Source organism: Parasteatoda tepidariorum, chromosome 11, assembly GCF_982258835.1.
Source record: "Parasteatoda tepidariorum strain Cologne lab strain chromosome 11, Ptep-v5.0, whole genome shotgun sequence".
In the NCBI taxonomy this organism is placed as follows: Eukaryota; Metazoa; Arthropoda; class Arachnida; order Araneae; family Theridiidae; genus Parasteatoda; species Parasteatoda tepidariorum.
In genome coordinates, this window is record NC_141765.1 from 97,541,767 (window position 1) to 97,557,323 (window position 15,557).

Consider the following 15,557-nt stretch of genomic DNA (forward strand, 5'->3'; position numbering starts at 1 on the left):
ACATTGTGGGGTATTTTTTTCACTAATTTTATTTTTCTGCAATTGTCAAAGGCTCTTAAGACACCCAAAAACTAACAGTAATTCAATTGGAGTGAACACTTTCTGCTGAGAAAATTTTTTATGCTATTGAAGTTTTCTTTTAACTTAAAACGTTAAATGACAAATGAAATTTTTTGAAAATGCATAATTATTCCATTTGAGATTTATCATTATGTTTTTATGATGGATTAAAGTTGCAAGTCAGTAAATAAAATAAAAAAAATTAATAAAAAACAAGCATTCAGCTAAATGGTTTGTTCATTGTTTTGGTGAATGGGTGCCTATACGCCCCATTCTATTTCTTAAAAAAAAATTCATGCATGAAATTTTTTTGTGTCTTAATGAATGTAATGTAAGCATAGTTCAATGAAAATAACACCAAATTTTATAGAATTTCTTTGCTTTGCCTAAAATAGGAGAATTGAATGTGGTGTTTGTGGTAGGATAAGAAGAAATGTCTCATTCAGTTAAAAGAAATCTTCATTTGTTAAATAATCACACAAGCAAACTTTAATGCATACTTTTCAATTTATTTCAAAAGAAAATTGTCACAATTGGGGAAGCATAATACTTTTTTGGCAATGTATTTTTTTATTGCTGCTTAAAAACTCTTCATAAATTTATATTTATTGAACGTTGAAATTATAAATATTTCAGTTTTTTTAATTTTGAAAGTATTGCCCAAACGGGGCTATGTAGTTACTTTACGAGCATTGTAATGGTATACCGGACAAATGTAATCCAGGCAATGGCACTTGATCTTTAAAAATAAACATCATTGAAGGATATATTGAGCAAATGTCTGACCAAATCATTTAAAAAAAATTTTTTTTAATTGTTTTAAGTAGAGGGGCACAGCATACGACCTGTACAGCCGTATGTATAGCCTGCGGTAGCAACCTAAACATAATTTTAAAAATTAGCAATTTTAAAAAATAAATAAAAAAAAGTTCGGAAATTTTAACTTGCGCAATCAGGCTGGGATAGCCTGGTTGGTAGGGCACTGGGCCCATTTCAAAGAGTTCTTGGGTTCGATCCCAGCCTACAATGGTTACTGGTGCACATTAAATCTGTCGAGTCACAAAATCCTTCATGTTCCCATAACAAATCATACCTCTGGAGGTACTGATCCAGGAGTTTCCTTGTCTTCTGGATTGGTTCGAAATTAGGAGTTGAAGATTAGTAGTCGTAAACCCAAAAAACTGGGTCGGATGTTCTACGACGGATTTAAAATAAAATAATATTGCGCAATCAAATTTTTGATGCACAAAATCTCAACCAATGTAGTTTCTCAATGGTTAATGCTACGGATTTGCGCATAGTTTTGTAAATCCCAATACTTTAATTCGACATTATTATTGACCCTCTTCGTGTGTGGTGATTTCGTCGAAAATTCAATGACTTTTCGATAATTATTGCTACCCATTTTCACGTAGTTTCTGAAATCGCGATATTTTTTTTTTATGAAATCGAAATATGTTCGAAAGTCTTGAAAGTTATGAGACGCTTTAATTGAGTAAACAGCATCGTAAATCTAAATGACTTTTGATCATTTTTTCGGCAGTTATTGCTAGTTTTCAAAATCGCGATATTTTTAGCACGACATTATTGTGAATTGCGAGTAACGATTCACTCATTGAGCTAACCATTTTTTGAAGTGGTTTATTTGTGACGATTTTATCGCAAATCAAATTATTTATGAATCGTTATTTTGGCAATTATTATTGCTACACATTTCAACAAGGTTTCGAACGTCCTAATATTTTTTACGTGAATCCCGGGCATTTAAATACATTACTTTTTGACGCTAGTTATGCCGATTTCATCGTAAATATAAAGGGATTTTAATAGTTTTTTTCGGTAGTTATAACTATTAAAATCCCTTTTTATTTACGATGGGAACCTACGCCTTTCCCCACAGTTCAAAACATCCTCATATCTTTATCACTATATTTTCACGGCATGCGAGTTTTGAATCGCGCATTAAATTAATCACTCACTTGCTCTGTGTCGATATCAACCCAAATATAAGTATTTTTTCGCACGTTTATTTTTTGACAGTCGCAATTTAAAAGTCACACATCGTAATTCGTCTTCTCGCGGTCTGAAAATTGCATTTCATAAGAACATTAACGAGATTTCATACTAACATTAAAAATCATCTATCGCGATTCGTATTCTTGAGATTTAAAATCACAAATCGCGATTCATATTTTAGCGTTTAAAAAATCATGCGTTATTACTCTTCTCGCAATTCAAAAATCACACACCACGATTTATATTCACGTGATTTAAAAACCACATATCGCTATTCATGTTTACACGTTTTAAAAATTATATATTGTGAGTCTTCTCGCAATTTGATCACATATCTCGATTCGTATTCTCGCAATTTAAAAATCTGGAAAGGAAGAGCTCCATATGGGACAAATTCCCAAACTAATTAAGTTATATGCCCTAAAATTAATACTGACCACAACAGCTTCTGTATAAATGAATTTGTCATGTTCAAGGTTAAGGAGCAGTCTTTAAACAAAATCATTAAATTTTCATTTAATTACCCGAAAAAGCTATCACATGATCAAGTAGATCAAACCATCACAATATTTTAAAATGTTTCAAATTGTGGAATATGCCATTAAGAAAATTTTTTAACCATTTTACATCATTTATAATTATATGCTGAGAAATGATTTGTATATCATTAAATTTTAACTGTAAAAAAAAAAATAATAAATTTAAGTATCATAAAGTAATGCAAATTTTAATTTATTGCTAACACACGTGAATTAATTGTTAATAGTGTTATGCTTAAAAAGTATGGGTCATAAGGAATTGTAAGCAAGTATCTTATAGTTTTTTTATTTATTAAGGAAATAGTTCCTTCAAAATTAATGTTTTCTTTCTTTCCTTTCTCAGCCCTTTGCCCCTTTCTCAGCCAAAAATAAATCTTTCAAAGTTTAAGTATATTCCTTAATAAATGTTGAATCTTATTTTAAGCTGCAAGGGTTTCAATTTTAATCATTTTTAACGCTAAGAACTTTCTTTAAATCAAAGTATTTAATTTTCATTAATGTTGATAACTAGAATATTAATTTTTTTTTTATTTTTTATTTATTTTTATATATTTTTTATTTATTTTTTTTTATTTATTTTTTTTTTATAATAACAAATTTTTTATGTTAAAATTTATGATTAAATGGACTTAAGTATTATATAATGTGATTAAAACAAACATGAATATTCCCATTGTTTTTAATTTTAATTTAATCTGAATTTTTTTCCTGATAAGTTTATTCTGAATGTATTTTATTTTCTAAGTAATCAATTTCAAAGTTTTTATTTTTATTTTAAACGTTTAAAAATATTTAATTTTATACCAACGTATTATTACAAGGTTAACTGATAAAAATAATTTAGTGCCTTGAACAATGATGTTTATATAGTAATCACTACTTACAATTACTAAACATGTTTGTCTAAGTACTTTGGCTTGCAGCTCTTCGTTGGTTAATCTGCGGTCCATGTGGCCCTTCGTTCAAAAAGATTGTGCACCCCTACTAATATAATTTGAAGATGCTCATTTGTTATAAAATAAATTGAGTGAAGACGTATTTTCGGCTAATTATTTATCAAACTTTTTTTATGCATTATTGTATAGTTAAAAGTAATGTGAACTTTCCATTTTTGAATTATAACAAAGATTTTACAAGATTAAAAATTTCGTTCGCTTCAAAAAACATATTACTGGGAAATGACAGTCGGCATGTTTCAAGCGCTCAAAGCAGGCGCCCGTTTTCAAGACAAGCCGAACATGAATGATAAGAAACGTAAGTTTAAAATAAAACAAAAAGTTGTCCACGAAAAATGGAAAAAATAAAAGTGAGAAACAGAGCTAGAAAAAAACCACAGTACTCGAGAGAGATAAAAGATCCACAGAACAAGAGAAACCACAGTGACCGTGAGAGACAAATCAAGGAAAAATGCATTTCCACTCGTTATGGAGAAGTGGTGAGGATCTGATATCGTTGAGAGGGGAATAAGCATTTATTTGAATAAAATAAGATTCCAAGATGAGCTTATGTGGCAGTGATGGAAATAATTTCGACATCGTCGAAATTGAATTTATGCCCATAATTCCAACAGTTTGCTGCAATGGATGATGTTTTGATAGCAGGCAATTATGTTTCTTTAAGTCTAAATTTTAAAGCGCGTCTAGTTTATCCGATATAGCCAATCTCTCACTGACAATGAATATAGTAAATACCACAGTGATCATTAAAGCTAATAGAATCTGTAAGAGATCTAAATTTGGTTTTTGTTAAAAGGCCTAATTTTATAACGAACGGGGAAAAAACTGTTAAGTTCTTAAAGAAAGATCTCTGTAAGGATTTGAAGAAGTTTGAGTCTAGTTAGTTTAGCCAAGATGAACCCACTATAGAAGCGATTAAATCCACTGTCAACATCAAACGAGCGGAAGATGGTAAGTTCGGAGGTTAAGTAAAGTTAGAAGGTTGTAAATATTAAATGTGTGCAAAACGGAAATATGGAATGCAGAAATGTTATGACAATTATGGTGAATAAAATTAATATGAGGTGGCAAAAAGGCGACTATACGCTTATGAGAAACAGGGGTGGAAAAATGGTCAGGGTATCTTTTTTTTTTCTTTCTTTTTCTTTTGGCTTCTGTGGGTTTTTTTAACTTTTGTATCTTCCTGCTATTCATTCCATTTTTCATAAGCAGCTCTTCGTTTTATAATTCAAATCGCTTTTGTTTCTTCCGATTCACATCTGGCAAGTTTTGAAAATGGGAGCCTGTTTTTGAGTGTTTGAAACATGTATACTGTTATTTCTTGTTTGAATATTTTTCGAAGCGAACAAAGTTTTTAATCGAGTAATATTTTGCCGCTTTAGTTTCCTGAGATTATTTATTTAATGTAACAAAAATGTTTAAATTTTCAATATGCAATAATAAAAATTTACGTTTAATTTTTAAAATGAAAAATAAGTACAAAATTCTGGGACTAAAAATAAAACCATGCGTGCATAATTTAACTCTAATTTATTAAATAAATCAATTTGTTGCCCAATGCGAAGATTACATGCAAAGTATAAATACAAATATTGAATTGATGCAAATATTTGCTTACCACCAAATGAATCAATTCATTTTAAATGTTTAGTATCGAACAAAATGTCACAACTTATTTTTAAAAAAGATTAATTAATCAATGCAAAATGCGAATAAAAACTATTGCAAGTAAATATTAAAACGCATGATTAAAAAAATTTATTATATTATGTACTAAATATTCTTATTATTAATATATTATAATTGATAGAACTACTTTGCTTACGCAAAATAATTCCGAATAATGGAAATTTTTACAATCTTTTAAGAAGGCGCTAGAGCAAGACTGTTTCATTTATTTTATATGAATGCTGATTATGAAACAATTGTGTTTTTATAATTTATCTTTTCGAGAGGAAAAAGAACGTTTCATAAGATTGTAATGCTAGGAGCTAACTGTTTTATGAACTAAAACTTATTAGATATTCTAATTAGATATTAGATATTATATCCGGATAATAGATCATTCACCAGGAGTTGGCAGTTGTTTCCGCCTTCATCACGTGGTATCCGACGATACTATTTCTCTATCTTTGGGAGAAGGAAGTGAACAATCCTGACCAAGCTTGCTATTTGGCAATCGGATGACAAAAATATTTATTTAGCAATCTTTACGTGCATTTTATTAACATTAAATATTTCATAAATTTCATGATATTTCTCTCTTTTGAGTCTATAGTTTGTCCTTTTTGAGACATTTTGCTGTAATATATTTCATTAGAGTAACGAAAGGTAGAATTATAGATGATGAAGCGAAGTAAGTGACTGAAAAAGAATTCACCCTTTACGTTTGGCATGCATTAAGGGTTGTCTCAATTCCAAGCGCGGAGACTTTTCTCCTCTTATGCCTGCGCCGGAATAAACTCTTCGTCAGAATCGGTGGAGCCAAGTGCCAATTCCTGGTGAACGAACTGTAGCTACTCCCTCCTTTAGTGGGCCCTGGTAAAATTGTCAAACTTAGACCGGACCGAAGAAGGTTGATGAACGCTGTTATATACTAGTAAATTGGTATTGAATAATCGTAGTGCTACATTACTCTTACACCAGAATGTCATTTTGGATAGAATTCTATCAATGGATATCGCTGTATGATTCATTGCTGTTTTTATGAGAGGCCGGGAGCGCTGTATTAAGATAACCATATTTTGAGCGCTGCTTATGAGAGATGTTTTAATATCATGGTAGTGTGTTTGATCACTCCTCGGTTGCTTTTATCAGTGTGTGCAGCGTCACGTTGCGTGTGATCGAGACTGGGTAGCAACAACACGAGAAAGATATTGTCGCAATTACAAATCACAATCGTGAAAATCGATTTTTACATCAAATATTATTCAGGATGATCCGTTTTTTTTCGCACCGTACCATTCAGCGTTTGCATTTGTGACGGTTTTTCGTCCGATAATTATAATGCTGAAAGAAGTTTGAGAATTTGTTTATTTTCAGAGTCTATAAATTCCGCAATAAGACTTCCTATAAGAGTATTATATTTGTTAGCAGCTGGAAGATGAAACAAAATATCTGAAACTGCCGTTTAAGTCTGTGTCTATAGCTGCTATAATATTGCTATATTTCGTTTAGTCGTTAGTAATTCCTGATAAATCAAAATTCCTTAACAAACCAAAGTTTGATATTATTCTTCCATGTTAGTGGTAGTTTAAAAAGTATACATGCAAATAGAGATTCAGAAAGAGTCTGCTCAATTTCGTTTGCCATGTTCAACTTAAAATAATAAAAAGTTTAAGCAAATTAAACTAATTCATGTGCTAACGCAATTTTGACACGTATTTTAATTTTAGAAATAAATTTCTATTACAATTAATACTAACAACGAAAAACTTAGTTATTAAGGGGAACAAATTGCATATTTAAACAAAACGAAAGACCATTAAAACCAACTTGAATCGTCGCCACGTATTATACAATCTAATAATTCGAATAATTTTCCCAAAAAGATTGCTTTAAGCCAGCCACTGAAGAGAATATAAAAGCTTAAATTCTATCAGAACAATTTATTCAAAATATTAGTATACAGTCTTTAGCTACATTATTCGACGCAGTATTAAGATTCTGCCGCATCTTTTCTTTCTTTTCGGCCTCAATTGGTCTCCTGACTCAATTTTCTTTTCTATGCGTCGTTCGCTAACTTCAGAAACCTTCAATCTTCGAGATATTTCGAGGTTTGGAAATATTTTAGCATTCACGAGGGCCTTTACTTTAGCTTTTTTACTTCGCCTTTTTTTTCCACGAGTGACTTTATTTTATTTTATATCCGTCGTTGAACAGCAGACCCGATTTTGGGTTAACCATTGCTAACATTTAACTCCGTAGCCTTGTCATTTTGAACCCAATCCAGAAGACAAGGAAACTCCTGGATCAGAACCCCCAGAGGTATTGCTTTGTTATGGGAATATGGAGGACTTTGCGACTCCACAGATTTAACGTGCATCGGTCGCCATTTACAGCACAAGGAATGTTCGGCCGGTCAGGATCGAACCCACGAACTCTTGGACGTGGGCCCAGTGCCCTACCAACAGGCTATCTCGGCCTTTTTTTTCTTTACACGTGATTGAAGTTTTTCGATTTATTATATAAACACTGCACAAAATAAGCAAATAACTGCGTATTACAAAACTGTAAATCCTATAAGTACAGCACATAAAGTCACAGAAACACAACCGCAACTGACACAAGCGATAATGCACTAGAGTGCCTTCAGTGAACAAAATAAACAAGTAAACAGGTGAACAAATAAACAAGTGAAGGCACTCTAGTTTGCACTTGTTTACGGTCGTGTATCAATCGGTGTATATAAAGATTTCCGGAATAATCACATGTAAGTTTAAATATATAATTATTGCATACACATGTAATTATTAAAACACTACAGTGCTTTCCTGGGACTTTAAGAAAAGAATAAACATTATTACAGGCTTAAACTGGAGATCGTGCCGAGCACCCCAAAGGAATAAGTTAATAAATTAAAAAACAAAATTTTTTCTGTTTTGCTTAAAAGTGGATAAGAATGTAACTTTTAAATTATAAATTTTCATTATTCATTTCATATTTTAAAGCACTCATTGCAGTGTGAAAACTAATTTGCCGCTTCATTAGCAATAAATATATTTCATTTTATATACATTTATTTAAAATGATTAATTAATTATAAAATTTATGGAATGCTTAGTTAGACTATCAATGCTTGTAAATAAAGAATAAAGACGTGTTCTAAAAGAATAATTTGTATTTAAAAATGTTTTCTCATCTAAATTAATTAACTTTTCATTCGACAAGTTGGTTCTCTGTCTTTGTCATTCTTTAACAGGGGGTGTAGCGTTTTTAAAAAGTGCTTAAAGGTGCTTATTTTTGATTTGAGTATTGTAAAAGCCCTTAAAGGTGCTTTTCTTATTCAGGATTTGTGATAAGTGCTTAATTTTCTATCTTTTATAAAGATTTTTTTTTTCCTTTGCTGTGTCGATTGTCGTTCTAAATTACAAAAACTGCATGATTTTCACAATTTTCTCTGCAATATTTATCAGAAACTAGTTATTTTATTATGATTATGTAAAGTCTTTGAAAATGTTTTTGAATTTTATTAATTTTATGTTTATAAATTAAGAACTTAAAACGATATGGAAAAAAATATTCCTGCACAGATCCTAACTATGATTTTCTTTTTTTGGAAAGTCATAAAAAATGTTCTTTGTGTGCTTAAAAAGAACTTAGAAGGTGCTTGTTTTTTGGTGGAAAATCTGGCTACGCATCCAGTTTAATGTTTTGAGTTTTATTTGGAAAAAAAAATAACTGGCTAAGTAAGCTAATTTATTCAGTAATTAGTTTGTAGAGAATAAATAATAAACGTTTTTTATTATTATTACAGTTACGAATTTTAGTTAAATAATATTAAAAACTATTTATGCATTTTGTCAGATTTTTGATCGTTAAATACGAAAACAGTTTTAAAAAGTAAAAAAAAAATAATTGGAATAAAAAATTCTTACGTTTAATTTATTCCTTGTTAAACGAAATCTGATATTTATTAACCATGATAAAATGCCTCAACGTTTCGCCCGGAGTCGCTTAAGACCTTAAGTATGTCCCTGAGTGTCGTAATAAGTTTTATTACCATGTGAAAATGGTCAAAAGATTCTTTAATATTCTTTAAAGATTCTTTCTTAGATTCCTTTCGTGTTTTTAGCATGTCAGAATATGGTCAGCACTCAATTTCGAAGCGTCACATCATCATCATCATCACATCAAAATTTCTGAATTAAAACTTAACCATTTCTGAAAAAAATTAGTTGCCAAAGTAAATTTGAAATTGTAATGAATTCTGCGATGAAGTTGGTACAATGAAAAAACAGCGATTACTTAAATGTGATATTTTAAGTATGAAAAACCGAAAGAAAAAAATTGTCAAGAAAAGGGTTATAAAAGCAAATGAAAAACTATATGGTTTTTCGATTAAAATTTTACGCAGTGAGAGTGTAATTTGATAAATATGGAGTATGTGTTTTATAATATCTTATATAATGTCTTAATCAAAGTATCGGAATTTGAAAAACACGTAGGGGGTTACGTCTGGTCTAAATTTTTCTCAACCCTGGAAGGAGTCATTACATGTCCTGCCTTTTTGATTGTACTATTTATACTGCTGTTTTTTTCTTTCTTTCTTTTTTTTTTTTTGAACTATGGTTCTGCTAAAGCAACTGTTTTTCTTATAGGAAAGAGTTATAATGTCAATTGAGCTAGTACATCAAAATACAGGTAACATTATAATTCTCTTGTCTTTTCAATTTTGAAATCTTCACGTGTTTTGTCCAAAAATGTAAATTTTGTAATACCTGTTGCTACCTGTTTCATTTGCTGGATTTTTTTTTCTTTCAAAAATGCAACACAAATGGAAAACTTCTGTTGTATAAACAAGAATTTTGATTTGCAGTACACAAATATATATATTAATGGATTAACATAAATAATTTTTGATCTAATGATTGGATCTTCACGTTCTAGGGCTCAATCTGAATGCTTCGAAGGGGTTATATGTGTTTATTAATTTGTGCAAACGATATTTTAAGTTACGAAATCAGACACAAAAGCGTACTTTCTCTGAATAAACATATCATTTTCTTGGCGGATTCGAATAGGAGGTAGCGCAATCTGAGAAATAAGGTTTTAGTGGTTAGAACAGGAGAGTGGTCCTGAATATGGACCCCTTAATATTAACATTACTTTGTGCGTATTTCATCATAGCTTGAACTTTTTAAGCGAATTTTTCACACAAAGCTTCACATGAGCTTCGTTTATCCAGAAATAATTTCAAGCAAAATAAAACTCTCAGTAAATACTTTTTATCTTTTATTATTTTATTTAGTAGTAGTAAAGAAAATTGAATTCGTATACAAGTTTTGCATCAATTTGCAATTTTAAATGGTGAAATACGAAATTTGAAAGATATCGTTCGAATAGTTACTGAGAAATTAATTCTTAAACATAAGACTTACGCTGTTTTGAAAAAAAAACGACGTTTTCAGAATAATAAACTGAACACGAAAGTTGTATTTTTAAATTTTATGCTATTATTAGCTAAAATATGCAACCAAAAATGCATTTTGTAAAATAAAATTCATACAATTTTTTTTAAAAATAAATATACAATCACAATAGCAGTTTTTTGTGTGTGTTTATATCATAGGTAGTTTAAACTATTTAAAGTGCGGCGTAAAAAAGAAGTACTACTACTAAAGTAGTAAAAAAAACAAAGTATGATTGTTATATTTTCCTTTTTTAAAGTTTGAATATTGTTAAAATTGTAATTTATATTTTAAATTTGCTGGTTTATTGACAAGGATTATGTAATTGAAATTGTTTTTTAAAACTTCAAAAATTACGAAAATAAATTTGAAACATGATTTTTGAAAGATTTTTTTCCGGTTGAATTACTTTTTAATGCTTACATGGTTGTTGCTAATATTGTTTAAATAGAATTTCAACCATACTTTTATTGTAAATCAATTCCAATTGCTTAAAATAAAATTAAGAATGCAAAATTGACATTTGATACAAAATACTTCATTTACCAATCAATGTACGAAATCCAGTGTAAATTGGCTGTTAGTACATCACACTCGTGTAAAAAAAATTTTTTACCGACTTCGTTTAATAGCAAAATAACTTGAATAAAGTACAGGCATACAAACAAATAATGACATAAATAAAAGAAAATGCTATTAAAAAAAAACCTTAAGCAAACTTCTGTACAGTAATTTTATCATACATATTCTATAAGATTTTTTTTAATATTTTATATTATTTTATAACTGTCTTTGAACAGAAGACTCAATTATGAGCTTAAGACTACTAATATTAAACTCCGTAGCCTTGTAATATTGAACCCAATCCAGTAAACAAGGATCTCCTGAATCGAGTATTGAGAGAAATTTGCCTTCGTGGAGGACATTTTAATGGAACTAACCCGCATTAGCGTTACATGGAAAGGAAAACCACGAGAACCCCACACGATTAGCGTGACAGCAAGAGAATTCTAACCCATAATCCATCTACCGCTGAGGATATTTTACGTCAGCACTGTGGTCGGCGCGAGCCGGGTGCGGAATTCATATCGACCAGCCATCGCTGGGATTCGTTCCTAATATTTCCTATTCACATTTTTTGTTTGAACAATAATCTTAAATCGATTCTAACACATGACATTTCTTAATTGATATCGATAACTTGATAAGGTATTACGGAATCTTAATTTTAGACTTAAAGATAGAATTTTAATTTTAAATAAAATTATGAATAAAGAAGGTAAATAATTGTCAGAAAATATTTTATTTTCTATTTATTATGTGATTCATAACGTAAATTAAATAAATGTATTTGCACTATAAATGGAAGAGAACTAACTAAGAGCAAAAACATGATTAATCCTGATTAATCATAGGTTCGCAGTTTGTTTTAAACTTCTAAGGCCGTACAAATTTAAATGAATTTTTGAGACTTTCAAATCAACTATGATTTAATTTCAAGTGACACTAAGACTAATAATGGCCACAGTATATCACATTTAATATTCTAAAAAATAAAGATGATCCATTAAATCTTAGGTTGGCACAGGAATTTTTCATTGGGGTGGGGAGGCCACAAAACAAAATTTTCATAGAGATAGACATGAAATTTAAAAATTTTGATGTATGCATCGTATTAATAACTATTCGCTATAATATTATTAACTATTCATTTTAATTCTCGCATTAATAACTATTCGTATATATTTCATCGGTTATTTTTATTTTAAATTTATTTAAAAATAATAATTTTGAGTTGTACGGTATGCAAATCATTTTACAATTATGCATTATTTCAAATAGCAAAAATATTTGAATGAAATCGGTGAAAAAACTTTTGAGAAATCCATTTAAAAATGTATAGTTGAACTTTATTTCTCTATAACTTTCCAACCGATTTCCTTTAAATTTTGCATTTTGTCATTTGAAATTAAATACTTCAAAATTATGTAAAAATCCAGATTCCTTACAATTCAAACATTTTTAAACTGCTGTTAAATAATATAATAAAAAGGTATTTAAAATTATTCTTTACGTGTAATTATTTTCAGATAAATGAGTTTTATATTTATGTGCATTATGCTTAAAAAATTATCGAGATTTAGCGAATTATACAAAGAAGTGAATTTACATTAATGAGTCTTAAATTTTGATTGTTCCCCTGCGAAATTAACTGGAATAGAGTACGGCTACCCACATATTTTAGCAGTCAAAAATCCAAATTTCTTCTTAAAAAATACCTCTGCTCTACGTAAGAATACTACGTTAGGTAGGAAAGTGCTTTTTCGCATCTGATTTTGTAACTTAAAATATCGGGTTCTCTATATAATCAGCTTATTTAAAGGTAGACTTTCGAACCATTAATATTGAATCTTTGAAGGCGAGTAACCGATCATTAAATCAAGAGTTATTAAAGGAGTTCATTTTTTGTGTGCACTGCTTACAGTACACACCTCTATACTGCTTACAGTATAGAGGTGTCTGTGATAATGATGTTTTTTTTAATTACACAGTCAGAGTTATGAATGCCAGTGTAGTATAAAAAAAAGAAGTTTTGTTTCATATTAAATCCCACTGTTTAATATGAATCTGATCAAAATGAATCCCTTGATTAATATGAATCCCTTGATTGAAATGACAGCTAATCGGGATATTTTGGTTTTAATAGTTTATGAAATTATTACTGATTCAAAAACAATGGTATTTTTTTATCATAAAATATTTACTGTTCCGCTATATCTTAGAGTAGATATTTAATATTTTTAATAGGTACCTATTTTTGGTTAAAACGCTTTAAGTCCTAAGCACCAGTTCATTCATAAGTCTAGCGCAATCCTTCTCATTTGCCTTAATTCGCATTTCAATTTTTGTATCACTTTTAATCGTCTTAATTTTGTTTTTAATTTTGCTTTAAATTTCGTGGGCTCAAGATTTAGTTGACTTCAACCCATTTTCGGCCAAAGTTGCGCAAACGCATCATTTCAATAAATATTTTTTATTAACATTGCGACGTATTTTTTTTCACTAATTTCATTTTTCTGCTATTGTCAAGGGTTCTTAAGACTTCCTAAAATTAACAGTAATTCAATTGGAGTAAATACTTTCTGTTGAGAAATTTTAAAACTTAAAACTGTTATTGACGAATGAAATTTTTTGAAAATGTGTATTATTCCTTTTAAAATTTATCATTATGTTTTACTGACGGATTAAAGTTGCAAGTCAGTAAATAAAATAAAAGAAATTCATAAAAAAACAAGCATTCAACTAAATGGTTTGTTCATTGATTTGGTAAATATTACTCATACCCCCCCCCCCATTTTATTTCTTAAATAAAATAAGAAATTTATACACGACATTTTTTTTGTGTCTTAATGAATGCAATGTAAGTATATTTCAATGAAAATAATACTACATATTATAAAATTTCTATGCTTGTCCTAAAATGGGTTAATTGAATTGAATGTGGTGTTTGGTAGGATAAGAAAGATGTCTCATTCAATTACAAGAAAATTGCATTTGTTAAATAATCACACAAGTAAACGCTTAATGCATACTTTTCCATTTATTTCAAAGGCAAATTTTCACAATTATTTTTTTTTGTTAATGCATTTTTTTATTGCTGCTTAAAAACTCTTCTTAATTTTATATTATTTGATAAACTTTTAAATTATAAATATTTACGTTTTTTTAATTTTGAAATTATTGCCCAAATGGGTCTATGTAGTTACTTTACGAGCTTTGTAGGGAATACCGGGCAAATGTATGCTAAGCATCCTTCGAAAAAACATCATTGAAGGATATATTGAGCAATTGTATAATACACTCGTTTAACAAAATTTAATTTCAATTGTCTGAAGCAGGGGGTACAACATGCTCTCTATGTGCGACCCGCGGCAGCAGCCTGAGCAAAATGAAAAAAAATATTTATAGATTTTTTTTTTTAAATTGTATTTTTTTTGCGCAAGAAAGTTTTTGGTGTTCCCAATTTCAACCAGTGTACCTTTTCGATCGTTTTTTTCTCCGATGGTTAATGCTGCGGATTTACGCATAGTTTTAAAAATTCCAATATTTTTGACGCCCTTCGTGTGTGCCGATTTCGCGGTAAATCCAATGACTTTTCGTAATTATTGCTACCCATTTTCACGCAGTTACGGAAACCGCAATTTTTTTTATGAAATCGAACTAAATAGGGGAGAGCAGGGTCAATTGTAACAGTTTTTACTTAACTATTTTTAACTAACAAGAAATCCAATATATTATTAGTATTAATTGACAGACGAGTAAAGTAGACTATCCTCTACTAGGAAAAAAAATACCTAATTTTAAATGTTATTATATTAGTTATTAACAATTTTTGACAGTCGAGCACTTGTTACAACTGTCCCCACTTACGGGGTCAATTGTAACAGTTCATAAATTCAACTAAAACATAGTTAATTATACATATTATCATAGTTGTGATATATTTCTTTATTGATCAAAATAGTAGTGATATTTTAGGAGTAAAAATAATAATGAGCAGAGACCTAAAGGGTTAAGCTTTTAACTTTAAGGGGTTAAAAATTTTAATTTATGCTGTGAAAGGTGACAAATAAAATAATGCACATGCAACATAATATAAATGATATAGGAAACTATTGGTGGTTCTTAAAGACTTAAGTAATGGTTTGTAAACATAAGATTATTTATTTTCAGCTGTTACAATTGTCCCTTTACTTATTGTTACAATTGTCCCCAAGACTCCATTTCAGCTTCATTTGTTAAAAACAATGCTAGTTAATTAGCAAAACTAATCTTTTTTTTTATTGAAATGTTAA

The 15,557-nt window shown here is 29.5% G+C and overlaps 1 long non-coding RNA gene across 1 annotated transcript in view; it reads left to right on the forward strand.

Moving 5' to 3' along the window:
* Window positions 1-15,557, forward strand: part of LOC147801954 (uncharacterized) — a 93,323-nt gene that overhangs the window by 36,754 nt on the left and 41,012 nt on the right. The window contains exon 4 of the long non-coding RNA XR_015430186.1: window positions 9,892-9,934. This is a non-coding gene — a long non-coding RNA (uncharacterized LOC147801954). The remainder of the gene's footprint in view (window positions 1-9,891; window positions 9,935-15,557) is intronic.